At 48.1% G+C, this 20,114-nt stretch overlaps 1 pseudogene; it reads right to left on the reverse strand.

The window, feature by feature from the left end:
* Positions 1–18,912: 18,912 nt before the first annotated feature.
* LOC136633958 (5S ribosomal RNA) lies at positions 18,913–19,027 on the reverse strand (annotated as a pseudogene).
* Positions 19,028–20,114: the final 1,087 nt, after the last annotated feature.

Here is a 20,114-nt window from a genome sequence, read left to right on the forward strand (position 1 = left end):
ACCAGCCAATTAGAGGTCCAAACTGGGTCTCAGTTCAGCTTCAGAGGTTGTCAGCCCAAAGACCCTGCCTGGGAGCTGTCCAAGTCCTGCAGATCATGTATCTGGTTGATGTCTTGCCTTTTGTGGAAGTGTTCCGTGCTGGGCTCTGTCACCACCGGCTATCTCCTCTATATGGGCCCAGGCCTTGCACCACAGGTTCTGAACTGCCTAAGGGGAGGACACTGTGCCCCAAGTGAGGAGCTAGCAACCTTGGGCATATAGCCAGTGAGGGCACTTGAATGGCTAAGGTTATTAATAATACTAGTCCACCAGACTAGATCATGACTATTTGTCCAGATCACACAAAAAGCAGGAGGGGGGGGAAGGCAACCAAAAGGTTACACAGCGTTAATCAGCCAAGATCTTCCTTTAGTTTCAACCATTTATCCAGGCAGCCCATTAAATCTGCCCAGTTAATACAGTGGAGACAGGTTCCATCAAATGTTCACTTTGTCTGGTAACTTTATTTACACTTCGTATGCCAATGTTTATTCTCCCTTGAACAAGAAATTCAGCGCATCTCCAAAATGAATGGCAGATGTACAAGCAGTGAGAACATTCTTCACATCAGATTTCAGACACGTGCAGGGTTATTTAATTCCTGGAATTTCTCCCCCCGCCCCTTTTAAATTTAAAATTTATTTAAATATCCATGATTCTGGACAGGGTAAGCGATGCCTCTGTGGTCTGGAATGTCAAGCTGCATAGTTAGTCCTTAAAGCACACCAAGCCATCCTTATAAATTGTCTCCTTATCTTTCTGGTAGAAGGCAGGCTTCCTGGTTTCGTAGGGAAGATTGAAAGTTTGGGCAGGAAAGAGTGGAGGCATGTCGCAAACATCATGTACCAGCTCCAGTGTTGTGGGACAAGAGGCATCAAATCACCACTGGCTCCAGTGTTATGGGGCAAATGATGTCTATACACCCTGCACAAACTCACATCTATAGCACTAGACATAGTACAAGGCAGTGTGACAGCCATTGAATTTCTCTGGCAGCCAACACTTGAAATATCACTATCAGGCTGACAACACTTGAAACATCAATGCAATTTGTCCCTCAGATTAAGCTAATAAATGATGTAGGGTTGGAGTCTTCAAAAGGTGGATAGAACCCGGAAGTGGCTCACAATCCAAAATGCCATTTTGTTTCAAGGTGCTGGCTTCTGCTGTTTGAAAAGTAGCCCAGGCTAAGGAAGCTAGATGAGAGCAATCCCACTGGAGTTTTTGGCTTGGAAGGAGTTGCTTTGGCCAAGCCCCCAAGTTTCCAATGCCCCCCTGTCTCCCATCCATCTGCCTACCATGGATGATGTCACTGCCATTTGGGGATGCCTATTGAGATATGGGTGAAAAGTTTCCATGGAACTGCATCCAAGGTAGAGTGAACAGAGGGCAGTTCTTTTCCCTCACACACAACACCAGATCCAGGGGACAGCCACTAAAACAGAGTGTCAGGAGACTTAGAAAAGACCCCAAAAAAATTATTTATCCAATGTGTAATTAGTCCGTGGAACTCCTTGCCACAGGATGTGGTGATGGCGTCTAGCCTAGATTCCTTTAAAAGGGATCGGACAGATTTCTAGAAGTCCATCAAAGGTTGCAAGCCGTGATGGGTATGTACAATATCCTGGTTTCAGAAGTAGGCTATCTCAGAATGCCAGATGCAAGGGAGGGCACCAGGATGCAGGTTGTGCCTGTTGTCTTGTGCAGGGGTCTCTAAACTTTTTGGCTGAAGGGCTGCATCAAATATCTGGAACAGTGTCGCAGGCCGGAAAAAAAAATTAAATAGAAAATTTAAATAAACGCATTAGAAATTGAACTTAGATGAATGAATAAATGAATGGGCTCAAATGTCCAGGACTTCTCCAAGAACAAACACAGTGCAAGAAATAAAGCACACACTTAAATGAACCCCCATTCCCCCAGCCCACAAGCACAGCTCTGGTTGTGTTTGGTCAACTTGGCCAGAGGCTCTCAGGGGATCAGAGGCTGGCCGCAGGCCAGATAGAGGCTCGCCGCAGGCTGCATCTGACCCCCAGGATGGGGTTTGGAGACCCCTGGTCTTGTGTGTTCCCTGAGGCATCTGGTGGGCCACTGTGCAATACAGGGAGCTGGACAAGATGGGCCTTTGGCCTGATCCAGTGGGGCTGCTCTTATGTCCTTAATGGGACTGTCAGCAGTCTCCATGCCTTTGCAAACAGGTCTGCATTTGTCCCGATTCTGCTTGCTAGCATTCAAACAGGGATGTTTTGGGCACACACACCCCCCTCCCATCAATGAAAGCTCACAACATCTCTGCTTGGAAGTGCACTGCAATGAAATCAATGGGACCCACAGGTATCTTAATAGACAGCATTTCTGCTCTGCGACTTTCAAATGAAACATGTCCAATTCCTCCTGGTGCACATCACGCGGAGCACGTGATAAGCAGCAGGCAGGATTGGGAGATCGATTACAGACCTAGAAAGAGAAGCAGCCAAGAATATCTTCTTTTTCCAGCCCCAGCGAGGATGGAATATAATGGAAACAGGCCCATCTTCTGGGACTCCACAGCTGTGAGCACATGTCTGGACAGAGTAAGGGAAGACTTGCTGACAGCACAAGGCTAGAGTAAGGAAGGGGGACTGTGATAAACTTTATGTGATTTGGATACATCAGCAAGCGGCAGATTTCTCCATATTTCAACCAGCCCCCCCCTCTTCCCTAATAGCTGCAAAAAGCATATCAGTTTCCCATCGCTGTCTAAAAAGAGAGGCATGTTTAAGAAGCAAGTTTGCCTTTAAAAAGCCCATGGAAGAGAGGTGCCCAATGAAAATGTCATCTCAGCCTCGTGGGATAACTCACACTTTGTGAAGCCGGGCCAAGCAGCCCCCTGGGAATTTTGCGGGGCGGGAATTTCTCCAGGATGGGGGCAACGTAGCAATCCCTGTTGGAAATGGCCTTGCAAGGGCTATGGAACGAGCGGTGCCATTTCGACAAATCAACCTAGCGGGAGTCTTGTCCTCTTGCAAGTCTTGTGGCGGCAGCCAGGCTGGTGTTGTCATGTTTGCAACAACCATTTTTACACCAGTATTTCCCACTACTGGAGGCCAAAAAAGGAAAACAGAACACCACGACCCCCCCAACCACGGTCCCGCTGCTTCACACGAATAAGGAACATGTCAGGAGATGAGGTCATAGTTCGTGCCAGAACAATCCCACTTCCCCCCCCCACACCTGCCTCCACACTCTGTGAAAATTAGCCCACCCACAATGGCTGATTGACAGGTATTTGTGAGTGTTGGGGACCCAATCAGCGCAAGCTGAAGGGCAGCTGTGTGATTGCACTGACATGTCATTTCCTGTTACCCGTCAAGGTTTTGATGGCACGCCAGTGAATTGGGTGAATTGATTTGCTTTCAGCAGAGCCAAGCATCTTATTATGCGCTTCATATATTGATTGAGTCCATTTTGAAAATGCAGGGTTCTTTGCACTCCTGACTTTTCTAACGAGTTTTCCCCCTCCAGTGGTGACCTAATGCAATGCTTCAAACTGTGGGTCGGGACCCACTAGGTGGGTTGTGAGCCAATTTCAGGTGGGTCCCCATTCATTTCAATGTTTTATTTTTATTCTATTAGACTTGATGCTACCATGGTATGAGACTGCATACGGGGAAACGTTACAGACCTGTACTTTGAACAAGCTACTATGTATATTCTTTTAACAATGATAGGCAATGGGACTTACTCCTGGGTACGTGTGAGTAGGATTGCAGCCTAGGATTGTTTAAAAATTTCCTGCTTGATGATGTCATTTCCAGTCATGACATCACTTCCGATGGGTCCTAACAGATTCTCATTCTAAAAAGTGGGTGTATATATATCTATATATATCAAGTGCTGCCTCCTCAACCAACTGGTGTACCAGCAAGCACCTGTACTGCTTCTCTGACTCCTCCCACTCCCTAGATTCAAGAAGGAAGAGGGAAATGAAAGGAGGTGTGGAGCAGAGGGAAGTGGTGGCTAGAGCGTAGCCCACCACTCTAGTAGAGTATCTAGGGTGTGACAAGTAGGGGCATCTGCCCTGGGTGCCACTTGAAGGGGGGTGCCAGGGGTGAAACTACCCATATGCACCTATGTGCATTTCCACACCACTGCCAATGGTGCCTTTTTGCACCAGTTTCAGGGGACCTCCAAAAAGAGGTAAATGCCTGCAGAAAAAAATCAAGGTGTTTCCATATACCTGAGGCATTGCAACGCTGAATAAATTCACTTAGTGGAATGGACAGGACTAGCTTCCACCCCTTCTCTGTTTAGCCTGCAAAATAAAGTCACTTGGTGGGATGGACAGGGCTGGCTTCCCACCCCATGACCCTCCCTTCTCTGTTTTGATAGGGGTGTAATTTCAATGCTTGCCATGTGTGCCACTATCTCTAGATATGCCACTGTACCACCCTCCTCTCTTCCTTCTTCTATTCCACTGCTGACTTGGAGGTATATTGCTCATTTTTGTGCCTGATTTGTGTTTTTAGTAAATAACATGTGGGTCCACCCAAGTCTAGTGGGCCTTTTCCCATTCTCATTCACTACAGTGGAGAAAACTGACAAATGCATCATCAGCCAAATGGCTACAGATCCTTCTTACAATCTCTGCTCTGCTGAATTACACTGCAGTTCTCAGGAGATGAAGCATCCGTGCGCTCCGGTTTCCTATGGAAGGGCATTTTTGGACAGGCTGCAAGGCCAGCCTGCCTTGAGGTATTGAGGCATCTCTCCTCTCAGCAGGAATCGAGGAACTACAAAGGGTACGAAACCTAAAAATAATGGGGTAAAATCAGAACCAAACTTCCTCCAACAGTAGAAAGTTTGACTTGGGCCCAGTTCAACTCTGAGGTGGAAGTTCAGGCTGGCTGGACCACTTATTGCATCTGCATTAGCGTGCGTGCCCCTGCTTAATATAGCAATCACATGTGATTGCCCTAGCAACGAGACGTAAATGGGATGGCAGCTGAGTGGAAAAGTACAGGAGTTCATTGTCAGTAAAAGGAAGTCTCTGGGGCCAAGATTTGGATCTAGATGAGAGCCTTTCTCCAGCTCAGGTTTGAAAATCTTGACGTTCAACCTACTTCAGACATAAGCAGAGCCAGCTGTAATTTTCTCGCTAGCAAAGCACTGCCATGGACCTGCAAAGGAAGACTTTGCTGAGTCAGAAACACCTGACTTGACACAGCCAACATTCATTCCAGCTGTGGCCAGCCCTGCTTCTATCTCCAGGACCTTCCTCAGTGTGGTGTTCTTGTAAGTTCTTGACCCAGAACCAATATTCCCTCTAAGGGGTCCATACCACTGTGTAGTGTTATGAGATGCACAGCTATAGGTCTTTGGACTCTGTAGCTGCCCAGCTTGAAGAGAACAGTGCCCAGAACCCAAGTTTCCAGTGCCAATCTATCTGGTCATTCTTCCACTGCTACCCATCCCTAGTTTACCAGGACACCACACTCTTCAAGGCCTCCACTAATTTGCCACCTGAAATAACTGTCTCTTTCAGCTGCATGGCCAGGCCAACCCACCCAGGCCACCACACATTGCTGCCCCTTATCCGTCTGTGTGTCAGCAGGCACAAAAATGTTGATAGCACTATTCCTTCTTGCACTTGCTAAGGTTCTGAAAAAGAAAGAGGAGAATGAAGAGGAAAGGGGAGGAAAGGAGAGTGGTGGCCTAGAGTGTCGCCCTTTCTTTGTCTGCCATTACTGATCTTTGTGTTGCGGGACTCCTGAAAAGCTTCTGGGGAACACAGCTTGCAAACTTCTGCACTATGTAGGTCTTCTAGAGCAGTGTTTCTCAAACTGTGGGCTGGGACCCAGTAGGTGGGTCATGAGCCAGTTTCAGGTGGGCCCCCATTCATTTCAATATTTTATTTTTAGTAGACTAGACTTGATGCTACCTTGGTATGTGACTGCATTTGGGAAAACGTAACAGATCTGTACTTTTAATATGTATATACTTTTAGCATATACCTAGGCTACTGTGTATATGCTTTTAAGAATGATAGTCAATGGGGCTTACTCCCAGGTTAGTGTGGAGAGAATTGCAGCCTTTGGGGTGTTCAGAGAATTTTTTTTTAAACAGATCAGCAATTGCTTAGGAGAGTTAGGAGGGTTCTTTTTTATTATAAATAAATTTTTAAACTTATTGTAAACTTTTGTTTAGACTGCAGTTCTAACCACACTTTCCTGAGAGTAAGCTCCATTGAACAAAATAGGACTTACTTCTGAGTAGACCTGGTTAGGATTGTGCCCTTACTTAAGCAATTGATTGATGTCATTTTGTCAGTAAAAGGAAACTCTGGGGCCAAGATTTGGGGGCTGTTAACAATTTTCCTGCTTGGTGATGTCACTTCTGGCCATGACATCACCTCCAGGTTAATGACATCATTTCTGATGGGTTCAGACAGATTGTCATTCTGAAAAGTGGGTCCCAGTCCGAAACTCAAATGTTTGAGAATGACTGATGTAATCTATCGGAATGTCGTGACGTCTTACAGACAGAAACTATAGCACATATACACATACTGTGGCACTATATTGTACCCCTTCAGAAAATTCCTGCTTCCTTTCAATCTCACCCACCTACAGTAGTCTATATGTTTCAAAGCCCGACACGAATCCTGATGAAAACCAAAAACAAAACAATGCCTCCCCGTTGCAAAGACAACAAACGCAAGGGACACCAGCTAATAATAATTAAGAGAGCTGCCAAGCCAGAAAACACATTCGGCTGCATATTAATGGCAAGTAGCTAATGGTTTACTCAATATGCATTTAATTAGGGCTTAATAAAGCAACAGCATGTTCTTAAAAAGCCAATTAGAAACACAGCTCAAGAAGGTTTTTGAAGCTCTGGAATGGATGCCTTTAGGGTCCAGATAGGCACCGATTACATTGCTATTAATCCTCAATAAAGGCTCCGGTAATCAGTTTGCACTTCAAATGTACACACAGATGCTTTTGAAAGCATCTTAATGAAATCTTAATGAAAGGCATACTTGGGGTGGGGGGGGGAGGTTCTTCAAAGCCTGTTGAGAACTGAGGAGATGGGCTTAGAAGTGGAAGATCACTCGGCGAAAAGATTGCCGCACACAGGACATGCTTCCACCCTTACTCACGCGGGAGAGCGTGTGTGAGACTTAGGGCAATGTGGCAGTACGGTGATGTGCTGGATGGGCCAGGGAGATCAATCCCTCTGAACGGTGAATTCCGGTTAACACGAGAAGCCACAACAATGGGAAGCAAGCAGCTGCTGGAACATCTTGTCTGCGGGAACGTATGAGGATGGCGCCTTTTAAGGAAATGCACCATCCCACTGGGATACAGGCTGGCAGCCAGATGCTCTTACTGGTGTCAGCATGTGCAAGGATGTGCCCATCCACCAATAAGGCAAATATATGATGCTTCCTCCTATTGCTTCACCAAGCTCAGTACCATCTACTGTAGCTCTCCAGAGCTTCGGAGAGGGGTCTTCTCCTGCCTTGCCTGGAAGGGCTGAGGATTGTACCTGGTGCCTTCTGTATGCAAAGCAGGTGGAGCCCAGGCCGCAGCCCCTCCCTTCAGTAATTCCATAGTAGTCCCTTCAAAGGCTCTTACAGCCCCACTTATAGGTTCAGAAGAATTGGACAGTGCAGCCCAGCTAGGCTGAGACTTACTGATGAAAAGGAAAAAAAGAGAAAAATTCTACACCATGAGCAGCAGTTGCAAAGGCAGAAATTCAATCCTAGAAGTGACTAACCTACAAAAAAGAAATTGGGGGGGGGGGCTGACCCTTTCTTTTCATGACAGCCCTCATAGGGTTGTCAAACCTTTGGCCTAGAGTTTCCAGGAATTAGCCTTCCTCTCAAGGTGACAACGGAAAAGCAACCCTGGCCTCTAGAAATGTCCGATGCAACAGGAGGCAAACAGAGATCATGTCCAATGTCACAGATTGGGGGGAAAAAAATCTCCAGTAGTTTCCAGTCAAATTTGGTAACAATCCAAGATATTTGCAACACACTCTTAACAGTTTGGGATGACACAAGTGAGATCTTTAAATGAAGTCTTGTAAGTGGCCGGAGAAGAAAATAGTCTAATGAAGAAATCTTAAGTTGATTTTTTTAAAAATTTGTTCTAGTCTAACCACATTGGGGTGCAGCTGTGGAAGCATGGCTGCAGGGCTGTCATGACATGTTCCTGCACTGTAAAGCTTTCCGCTATGCCACAGCATAGATCCACATATTTCAAAGAAGAAGAAGTGACAAGAGACAAAAACACTCCAACAGCCCACTCCGAACCAACTTTCCAGCACCAATGCAGCCACAGTGCAGCCCCAAGATAAGGGAACTAACCTGCCATCATGAGGAGGCCTCCATGACTGCCTCCCTACCAGAGAATGCAGCTTGCGCCCTGTCGGCTTGGCTGCAGCGGCATTGCAAAGTTGGTTATGATTGGGTTGTACAAAGGAAATGTTGCATAGTCTTAGGCTGCAGTCCTAACCAACTTTCCAGCACTGACATAAGGGCAATGCAGCTCTGAGGTAAGGGAACAAACATTGCCTTACCTTGAGGCCTCCGTGACTGCCCCCCAACTGCAGGATGCAGCACATGCCCCGTTGGCACAGCGATGTCAGTGCTGGAAAGTTGGTTAGAGGATTGTGCCCTTAGTGGGACAGGGCTAAAGGAAAATGTCTACAAATGTCATAGTGATGAGCTCCAAGGTTTCAGAATGTCCTGAGTAGATCCCACTGAATTCAGCTGCTCTGGGGAACTCCTTGCCGCAGAATGTGGTGACGGCATCTGGCCTGGATGCCTTTAAAAGGGGATTAGACAAATTTCTGGAGGAAAAATCCATTACTGGTTGCAAGCCATGATGTGTATGTGCAACCTCTTGATTTTAGAAATGGGCTATGTCAGAATGTCAGATGCAGGGGAGGGCACCAGGATGAGGTCTCTTGTTATCTGGTGTGCTCCCTGGGGCAATTGGTGCGCCACTGTGAGATACAGGAAGCTGGACTACATGGGCCTATGGCCTGATCCAGTGGGGCTGTTCTTAGGTTCTTAACTACAATTCCCAGGAAGCCTTGCAGGTCTCTTGTTATCTGGTGTGCTCCCTGGGGCATTTGGTGCGCCGCTGTGAGATACAGGAAGCTGGACTAATGGGCCTATGGCCTGATCCAGCGGGGCTGTTCTTATGTTCTTAGTGGAAATTACTCCCTGGAAAATGTATGTCAAGAGTGTCACGGTACAATCCTCCTATCCATGCCTACTTAGAAGTAAGTTCTATTGTGTTCACTTCCTGGAAAGTGTGTGTAGGATTGCAGCCTCAGGCACGATGAGCCCTGTGACACCTTGAAGAATGACAAGAGCTCTTGCAGTGGAAGACTTTTGTGAACCAGCTGCCACTCCATCAGATGCATGAAGAATCCTTATTAATGCATCTGTTGAAGAGTGTTCTAAGCCCCTCCGGGTGGGGGAGAGTCTCCACAAAGCCCATAAGACCCCTGGTTGGATGTATGGGGCTGCTTAGTCACCATCATAAGCTATGAGCTTTTACAAGAGAAAACCTAGATAGAGGTGGAACGTTAAACAGGAGGTAAGAGTGAAGGGTGGTGGGACGCCGTGTGGCCTTTGCCAGCTCCTCCTGTCCCTGCCGGTAACGAACTGAGCAGGAAGGAGCCTGCCAGGACATGTCTCTATTATTTGAATGGGGTGAAAATGAACGCTGAAGCTGACCTGATCCCATTGATAAATAAGTGACTCCTTCCCGCAAGCATTTCCTCTGGCTTGGATGCCAGCCTGCACCTCGTGTGTTGGGTGCCCAGAGGAATGTCTACAGCAGAGCCCACCCCTATTTGTTCTCCTCCTCCGAGGTGGTCGAGAAGGGATCAAAGGCCACTGTTACCCTGCCTGGAGTGCAGGCTCGGGCCTCCAGTAGCTTTTCATCCAGCGCTCCAAACTCCTTGGCGTGCGCCCTCGCTGAGAGCGAATCTAGCCAAGCAGGCATGCCCAGAATCTTGGGCTTAATTGGGTTAATTACAGCATGTAGCACTACGGCTGTTTTTTTCAAAAGGACCACATATTTGAGATGATGAATGAGCAATCAGAGATGTTTTTCTTTCTTCGCTGCGTTCTGCTTGCCAAGGAGCCCAACAGAGAGAGGAGAGTAAGCGAGCAAGGAACTCTTAGACAACAGTTCCCTGAGCCAAGTACCCACCCTGGGTATTAATCCTGTCAGGCATGTGTTCGCCCTTGGGGGCTCCCTTCTATTCCCTTGTTGTGATCCTGGTAAACAAATTGCTCTTACTTCGAGCTATTTGCTTAACTTGATTCCTTCCTGAACTTGGGTCAAGTACAGTTCCCCTTCTTTCTCACTAAGCTCTAAGTAACCCTATATCTCCTCTTTTCTCCCCCCCCCCACCCCATGTTGTTTTTGGTACACTTCTCTCCATGCCACATTGTGAGTCAGGGAAAAGGATGCTAAGTTTAAAGGTATGCAAAACAACAATAACAACAAAGATCAATGTTGTGCGCTAATGTAAATCTGCACCGAAGGGCCAAGTAGCTGGAATTCTGTTAGTTTGGTCCAAAGAAGTGGGGGTGGAAGGAAAATAGCTGCGGGTGCTGTTCTGCAAACACTCGTGCCAATCGCTTGCACAAGAGGTTGCGTCGTGCGATATGAAGTGCTTTCAATGGCAGTTCTTGTGCCGTTGCTTTTGCCAAACTCATTGCTCAAGCAGAGCGTATTTTTCTCAAGTTGTGCTCCAGCAGGAGGTTGTAAAAGAAAAAGGTCCTTCTGGGAACAGAAGTTGACTGGGGATCCAACCCTATATGCAGATTGGCCTCTCTATTTCTAAAGTCATAGTCCATTCTCGTGCGAATAGGGTTGAAGGTAAAATGGGAGCATCCGCAAAGAAGATGGGAGTTTCATGGAACTCACTAAGCTCTGGAGGTACTTCTTGCAGAAATCTAACACTTATACAACAAAGAAACAAGATAGAACCCCAAAAAAAGCCCGGAACTGCTTTCTTCCAGAGGAGTGTAAGGGTTAAAAGGGACACAAGACACAGAAGATTCTTAGAGAGGCATCACTGTTCCGCTGGAGGCGTAAGGTCAAGAGAAGGAAAGAACTTCTAGTTTAATGAAAGAACTGCAGTGGTGTGAAGGAGCAGAGGACCAATTTTAAACACAGGTACAGACCAGAAGAGAACAAGCTGGGAAGATGTGCACTGGAGAGAAGAAAAAAGACCTCAAGAGGTAAAGCTCACTGTGCCTTGGAGAAGATTCCTACTGACCCCAGCAGCCTAACAGTGTGAGCTTTTTCTTTCTTTTCCTTGGCAAAAAGCAGCTAAACATGGGGGTTGCAGTCCTTATTGAGATCATGATGGTTCCCTACCCCACTGTAGTCCTGATCTGCCAGTGTGTGTTTAGCCCTGGCAGGTAGGACTCGGAGGAGGCATCCTTGAAAAGTTGAGAGTTGGTATAAACAACTAGAAGAGGTTCTAAGGAATTGTTAAGACTCTGAGGGCCCAATCCTATCCAACTTTCCAGTTCTGATGTAGTTGTGGGGTGGTGTGCGGGGTGTGCGGATACTTATGGAGGCCTCCACAAGGTAAGGGAACATTCATGCCCTTGCCTTGGGGTGTATAGCAGCTGCACCGGTGCTGGAAATTTGGATAGGATTGGGCCCTGAGTACATGTATCAGCCCCAAATATGTTCAAGCCACAGTCGGCTGCTCCAGAGAAGGAAGGCAGTTGGTGATTCTACTTCCACATCTAAGGGCACAATCCTAATTAGGTGTGCTCAGAAGTAAGTTCTATTTTGTTCAATGGAGCTTACTCTCAGGAAAGTGTGGTTAGGATTGCAGTCTAAGACCCAGAAATAGCTTCTTCTCCCAAGGCCTGGGGAAGCAGCAAGCCTTGGTCACTCAGTGTGACAAAGTCAGCGAAGAAGGCAGAGCATGCACCCTCCTGCACCATTCGCTCTGGGTGTGTGGTCTTGCGCTAAAAGTTCTTCCCTAAGTTACCTGCCAAATTAAATCCACACGGGGTTTAGCAGATGGACAGGAGTGGGAGGCAAGCAAGGCCAGGCTAGACTATTCCCTATGAAGTTCTGTTGTGTGCCTGTTAAAAAAGCAAAGCAAAAAGCCAGGCACTGACACACGAGGGAACACAAAGCAAAGGCATCAGAGTCAAGGTGAAAGGAGAGCTGGAGGAGATGCTGTTTTAACAGCCAAAGCTGTCATAATATGAGAGGAGCGGGGCTGTTGGGGGGGTGGGGCTAAGGAGGTTGAAAATCTGATGGGGGTAATGGCAGAGCGAGAGGGGAAATGGCTTGGATCAGGAGACAGGGAAGGCCAGCTGGTTTTTGTTAGCAGCTGTCAAGCCCCACGTTTCTGCAGATGGGCCAAAATCACATCTCTGGTGGTATTAATTAACGTGTTTTCACAGAAAATGGAAACTTCTTTCAGAATGTACAAGATGAGTTAATCTGTTGCACAAATTGGAAGTAATGACCACAATCAAGGAAGGAAGGAAGGAAGGAAGGAAGGAAGGGTACCAGCATTTTCGCAAGGGACATACAGCTATGGATGGCAAGACCTGACCCAACCCAGTCACCAAACATGGAGAGTCAGCCGTCCAAGTGACTTTCCACCTGCTTCTTGTCAAGTCACAAAGCCAGTGGGCAGCTGAATTTCCAGGTTTTTCCTTTGGCAGGGCAACTAAGAGCCAATCAGCTCCTATAAACATTCGTGCACATTTTAATGAGACTCTGTCGACCGCGCAAAAGATCGCTTCCCCGGAAAGTGCCTTGAAGTCAACGCCCAACTTTATGAGCGCTAGAATCCTTCTTCTGTCTGCAGTCTCCTTTACATAGTCCATTGTAGGGGCTGTCAGCTTGCCCAGAAAAACCCTGTTGCTCCATCTTTTGTTTCTTCTTTTTTTTCTCAGACAGACAGGAGGCAGTGATAACCTCAGGATATCACTTGGCTCCACCCCATTACCAGACGTTCCCACAAGTTTTCAAGGGTAACAATCTTCTGATAGCGCCAGACCTCACCTCAGGTTCTTGGATGCATCCAATTTGGTAACTAACAGCCCGGTTCCACCTGAATCCCTGCATGGCGATGTAGAAGTGCCAGCAAGGGCTATTCTACATCCTGTGGGGGATTTTTGGCTGCTGGTACTTAACTCAGGGTAAGTGGACATTCGTCCCCTTGCCCCGGGGATGAACGCCATGTGCCCCTTGCCCCATTTTGAGATGAACGCCATGTGCGAGCATATCAACAGCCTCCTCTAATCTGGCCTGTTAAGAAGACTGGCTGCTGCAGTCACCACTTTCTTCTTGCTTTTTTAAGTTAACAACAGGAGGTAAGGAGGCACCTCTCCACGACAGACGGGGTACGGACCAGGTATTCCAGCAGCCGAACCCTGCACTAAGATAGTAACACCTGATGGAGTGATTCAGAAATGGCTCAAAAGAATCAATCAGTTGATTGATTCAAAACCTTTTGGTTTTGATCAAGATCAAGAGCTCCTGATTCTTTCATTTTGGGATTATTCAACTTGGGACTAGCCAATGCCCATAATGGGTTATGTCGCAATGCCAGGTGCAGGGGAGGGCATCAGGATGCAGGTCTCTTGTTATCTGGTGTGCTCCCTGGGGCATTTGGTGGGCCGCTGTGAGATACAGAAAGCTGGACTAGATGGGCTTATGGCCTGATCCAGCAGGGCTGTTCTTATGTTCTTATAGGGGAGAGCTGTATAGGTTAACTTCTACTTCCTGTTAACCTCACTCTAGTTTTTTTTTCAAGTGACCACAATGCCAGGAGGTAGCCTGAACATCGCTATAAGCTTGTGAAGCAAGACATTTTTGCTTAAATGTTTGCCCGAACGGCCCCTTCTGACCGAGGAATTAAGTCAGATAGAGGTTAAAAGAGAAGATGTTTCAGACCTCATTGATAAATTAAAGATCAATAAGTCACCGGGCCCTGATGGCATCCACCCAAGAGTTATTAAGGAATTGAAGAATGAAGTTGCTGATCTCTTGACTAAGATATGCAACTTGTCCCTCAAAACGGCCACGGTGCCAGAAGATTGGAGGATAGCAAATGTCACGCCTATTTTTAAAAAGGGAAAGAGGGGGGACCTGGGAAACTATAGGCCGGTCAGCCTAACATCCATACCGGGTAAGATGGTGGAATGCCTCATCAAAGATAGGATCTCAAAACACATAGACGAACAGGCCTTGCTGAGGGTGAATCAGCATGGCTTCTGTAAGGGTAAGTCTTGCCTCACAAACCTTATAGAATTCTTTGAAAAGGTCAACAGGCATGTGGATGCGGGAGAACCCGTGGACATTATATATCTGGACTTTCAGAAGGTGTTCGACACGGTCCCTCACCAAAGGCTATAAAAAAAGCTCCACAGTCAGGGAATTAGAGGACAGGTCCTCTCGTGGATTGAGAACTGGTTGGAGGCCAGGAAGCAGAGAGTGGGTGTCAATGGGCAATTTTCACAATGGAGAGAGGTGAAAAGCGTTGTGCCCCAAGGATCTATCCTGGGACCGGTGCTTTTCAACCTCTTCATAAATGACCTGCAGACAGGGTTGAGCAGTGAGGTGGCAAAGTTTGCAGATGACACCAAACTGTTCTGTGTGGTGAAGACCAGAAGTGATTGTGAGGAGCTCCAGAAGGATCTCTCCAGACTGGCAGAATGGGCAGCAAATTGGCAGATGCGTTTCAATGTAAGTAAGTGTAAAGTCATGCACATTGGAGCAAAAAATCAAAACTTCACATGTAGGCTGATGGGTTCTGAGCTGTCTGTGACAGATCAGGAGAGAGATCTTGGGGGGGGGGGGTGGACAGTTCGATGAAAGTGTCGACCCAGTGTGTGGCAGCGGTGAAGAAGGCCAATTCTATGCTTGGGATCATTAGGAAAGGTATTGAGAACAAAACGGCTAGTATTATAATGCTGTTGTACAAATCGATGGTAAGGCCACACCTGGAGCATTGTGTCCAGTTCTGGTCGCCGCATCTCAAAAAAGACATAGTGGAAATGGAAAAGGTGCAAAAGAGAGCGACTAAGATGATTACGGGGCTGGGGCACCTTCCTTATGAGGAAAGGCTACAGCATTTGGGCCTCTTCAGCCTAGAAAAGAGACGCCTGAGGGGGGACATGATTGAGACATACACAATTATGCAGGGAATGGACAGAGTGGCTAGGGAGATGCTCTTGACACTCTCACATAACACCAGAACCAGGAGACATCCACTCAAATTGAGTGTTGGGAGAGTTAGAACAGACAAAAGAAAATATTTCTTTACTCAGCGTGTGGTTGGTCTGTGGAACTCCTTGCCACAGGATGTGGTGATGGCGTCTAGCCTAGACGCCTTTAAAAGGGGATTGGACAAGTTTCTGGAGGAAAAATCCATCAGGGGTTACAAGCCATGATGTGCATGTGCAACCTCCTGATTTTAGAAATGGGTTATGTCAGAATGCCAGATGCAAGGGAGGGCACCAGGATGAGGTCTCTTGTGATCTGGTGTGTTCCCTGGGGCATTTGGTGGGCCGCTATGAGATACAGGAAGCTGGACTAGATGGGCCTATGGCCTGATCCAGTGGGGCTGTTCTTATGTTCTTAACTACAATTCCCAGGAAGCCTTGCAGGTCTCTTGTTATCTGGTGTGCTCCCTGGGCATTTGGTGGGCCGCTGTGAGATACAGGAAGCTGGACTAGATGGGCCTGTGGCCTGATCCAGTGGGGCTGTTCTTATGTTCTTAACTACAATTCCCAGGAGGCCTTGCAGGTCTCTTGTTATCTGGTGTGCTCCCTGGGGCATTTGGTGGGCCGCTGTGAGATACAGGAAGCTGGACTAGATGGGCCTATGGCCTGATCCAGTGGGGCTGTTCTTATGTTCTTAACTACAATTCCCAGGAGGCCTTGCAGGTCTCTTGTTATCTGGTGTGCTCCCTGGGGCATTTGGTGGGCCGCTGTGAGATACAGGAAGCTGGACTAGATGGGCCTATGGCCTGATCCAGTAGGGCTGTTCTTATGTTCTTAACTACAATTCCCAGGAGGCCTTGCAGGTCTCTTGTTATCTGGTGTGCTCCCTGGGGCATTTGGTGGGCCGCTGTGAGATACAAGAAGCAGGACTAGATGGACCTATGGCCTGATCCAGTGGGGCTGTTCTTATGTTCTTAACTACAATTCCCAGAATGCCTTGCAGGTCTCTTGTTATCTGGTGTGCTCCCTGGGGCATTTGGTGGGCCGCTGTGAGATACAGGAAGCTGGACTAGATGGGCCTATGGCCTGATCCAGTGGGGCTGTTCTTATGTTCTTAACTACAATTCCCAGGAAGCCTTGCAGGTCTCTTGTTGTCTGGTGTGCTCCCTGGGGCATTTGGTGGGCCGCTGTGAGATACAGGAAGCTGGACTAGATGGGCCTGTGGCCTGATCCAGTGGGGCTGTTCTTATGTTCTTAACTACAATTCCCAGGAAGCCTTGCAGGTCTCTTGTTGTCTGGTGTGCTCCCTGGGGCATTTGGTGGGCCGCTGTGAGATACAGGAAGCTGGACTAGATGGGCCTGTGGCCTGATCCAGTGGGGCTGTTCTTATGTTCTTAACTACAATTCCCAGGAGGCCTTGCAGGTCTCTTGTTATCTGGTGTGCTCGCTGGGGCATTTGGTGGGCCGCTGTGAGATACAGGAAGCTGGACTAGATGGGCCTATGGCCTGATCCAGTGGGGCTGTTCTTATGTTCTTAACTACAATTCCCAGGAGGCCTTGCAGGTCTCTTGTTATCTGGTGTGCTCCCTGGGGCATTTGGTGGGCCGCTGTGAGATACAGGAAGCTGGACTAGATGGGCCTATGGCCTGATCCAGTGGGGCTGTTCTTATGTTCTTAACTACAGTTCCCAGGAGGCCTTGCAGGTCTCTTGTTATCTGGTGTGCTCCCTGGGGCATTTGGTGGGCCGCTGTGAGATACAAGAAGCAGGACTAGATGGGCCTATGGCCTGATCCAGTGGGGCTGTTCTTATGTTCTTAACTACAATTCCCAGAATGCCTTGCAGATCTCTTGTTATCTGGTGTGCTCCCTGGGGCATTTGGTGGGCCGCTGTGAGATACAGGAAGCTGGACTAGATGGGCCTATGGCCTGATCCAGTGGGGCTGTTCTTATGTTCTTAACTACAATTCCCAGGAAGCCTTGCAGGTCTCTTGTTGTCTGGTGTGCTCCCTGGGGCATTTGGTGGGCCGCTGTGAGATACAGGAAGCTGGACTAGATGGGCCTGTGGCCTGATCCAGTGGGGCTGTTCTTATGTTCTTAACTACAATTCCCAGGAGGCCTTGCAGGTCTCTTGTTATCTGGTGTGCTCCCTGGGGCATTTGGTGGGCCACTGTGAGATACAGGAAGCTGGACTAGATGGGCCTATGGCCTGATCCAGTGGGGCTGTTCTTATGTTCTTATGAATGTTCTTAAATTTCCAAAACAAGTTAATTGCCACGCGGGGAGGGGGGGGTGCAGAGACAGGCATCCCCTGTATCCGTGGTTTGTGTGGGGGTGGGGGGAGGAGCAGGAACCTACCCCCCTGCAGACATTGGGGCTACTTGCACTCTGTTCTCTCCAGACACGAGCAGGATGCCAACTGGGGAGAAGGAAACACCCTACTAAGAGACTGATAAGAGTTGTGGCGCACACGATGCCCTGAGGGATGTAACTTTAAAAACTGGAGTATTGTTCTTACACAGCTTTGGAGAACAAACATATCTCTCTTACAAGGACAAATGGAAATTTTTTTTAAAATTTTTGCATGCTTTCTTAAAATTTGGTAGTAGCCGGAGGCCAGATGAAATTACTTTGCAAGGCCACATTCAGCCTGTAGGCCATCAGTTGGCCACCCCGGCTTTTCAAACAATACCAGGATTGTTGTCTCCGTTGGGTGGAATTCCCAGTTCCCTAAAGCTGCGCTTAGTTCATGCACAAACCACGGATCTGCTTTAGGGAACTGGGAATTCCACCCAACGGAGACAACAACCCTGGCATTGTTTAAATTGAGGGTGGCCATCTGAGGGTCTAGAGGCTGGATGTGGCTTGCCAAGCAATGCTTGCTGGTCCCCAGGGATGCAACCAAATTTTAAGAAAGCATGCTGAAAACAAACACACACAAACAAAAACCCGCAACTTGCCTTCAGTTGCTCTTGTACGGGAAAGTCGTTTGTTATCCAGATATACGTGCGTGAGAGTCTGCCGTTTTAGTTCAGACAGTAAGTAATGGGGTCCAGTTCACACTGCTGTTGCACCCAACACTCCATTTGCAATTAATGTTGTTGTTGTTGCAGCAGCACACCTTTATGCTTTGCAAAGATGTTTCATTTAACATGGGATCAAACAATACATATCACTCTTCCCAAAACTCATAATCTAAAAGAGACACAAGGGAGACAGCAGACGAAAGGAAGGGGAGGCAAGGAAAGATTGGGGAAGGCTATGCAATTATTTCACCTGGTTGGCAACTTTCAGCCTCGAAAGACTATGGTATAAGCCCACAGCACCCGGTATTCCCAGGTGGTCTCCCATCCAAGTGCTATCCAGGCCTGACCCTGCTTAGCTTCCGAGATCAGATAAGATCAGGCATGGAAAGACTATGGTATAAGCCTACAGCACCTGGTATTCCCAGGCGGTCTCCCATCCAAGTACTAACCAGGCCTGACCCTGCTTAGCTTCTGAGATCAGACAAGATCAGGCATGGAAAGACTATGGTATAAGCCTACAGCACCCGGTATTCCCAGGCGGTCTCCCATCCAAGTACTAACCAGGCCTGACTCTGCTTTGCTTCCGAGATCAGACGAGATCGGGCATGGAAAGACTATGGTATAAGCCTACAGCACCTGGTATTCCCAGGCGGTCTCCCATCCAAGTACTAACCAGGCCTGACCCTGCTTAGCTTCTGAGATCAGACGAGATCAGGCATGGAAAGACTATGGTATAAGCCTACAGCAACCAGTATTCCCAGGCGGTCTCCCATCCAAGTACTAACCAGGCCTGACCCTGCTTAGCTTCCAAGATCAGACGAGATCAGGCATGTGCAGGGTAACAGTTGCTGCTATATGCTTACTTAGGTTTAGGGCCCAATCCTAAACCAGGGCAGCACTGGTGGCCAGCAACCCCCATACTGTAAGGCACTTCACCACTTTCACCACCAGTGAGGACACTGCGTCAGTGCTGGGCCTTGGCGTTGGAGAAGACACCTAACCCTGAGAGCCATGAATTTCCTCTCCAGGTGGCAGGGAGGCTTTTCAGGAGAGGTCAGGGGGAAGGCAGGGAGGGTGCAGAACTGAGCAGAGGAAGGGAGGATCAGACCTGGCAGGGATGGTGGCAGAGTCTGCCACTGAAGCCAGTGCCCCCTCCCAAGCCGCTCTGCCCAACACGACCTCCTCGTTTTGGAGCCTGACCTCCTCAGTTCTGTTCCCTTACCCTGAGGAGGCAAAAGTTGCCCCGTAGGATACAACGGCAGCCTTACAGCAGCCCTGGACCATAGCGTTGGGCTGCCCATTGCCTAAGTAGGGGGACTGGAGGAAGCTGGGCTAAAGGCTGCATGAAAAAATAGATTTTGAAGGGGTTTAAAGGCAGTGGAAGTGGTGTCGTGTGGATATGGTGGGTGGGGTTTCCACCACGTAGGTAGCCAAAAATGGCACTTTCCTCGCAAGGTGTATGTATGGTTATGCTGCATGTAAAGATTTTCAAGACAAAACATTTAAATACAGAGTATCCGCCAATGGTCTGGAGTGGCACATGTGCTTTCTCAGCCTATTTGCTTCAGCTCCAGTTTAGACAGGGTCGGGGCATGCTTGAGGCTGCCTGAGGCAGTCACATTACACTACAGATTAGTGGTGAAGGGTCTCCATCTGTCCATCCACCCACTTCAAGCACTTCTTTCACTCCACGGCCTTGAAAAGGAAGCAGGGAATGGAGTGGAAGAGAAAGTGTGGTGGAGAAGAGAGTGGTGAGCTAGAGCACCATTAGTGGTGGGCAGTCTATCCCACCACTCTACTGCCCTCCATGCTTCCTCTTCCACTCC

This window comes from Tiliqua scincoides, chromosome 13 (genome assembly GCF_035046505.1).
Source record: "Tiliqua scincoides isolate rTilSci1 chromosome 13, rTilSci1.hap2, whole genome shotgun sequence".
In the NCBI taxonomy this organism is placed as follows: domain Eukaryota; kingdom Metazoa; phylum Chordata; class Lepidosauria; order Squamata; family Scincidae; genus Tiliqua; species Tiliqua scincoides.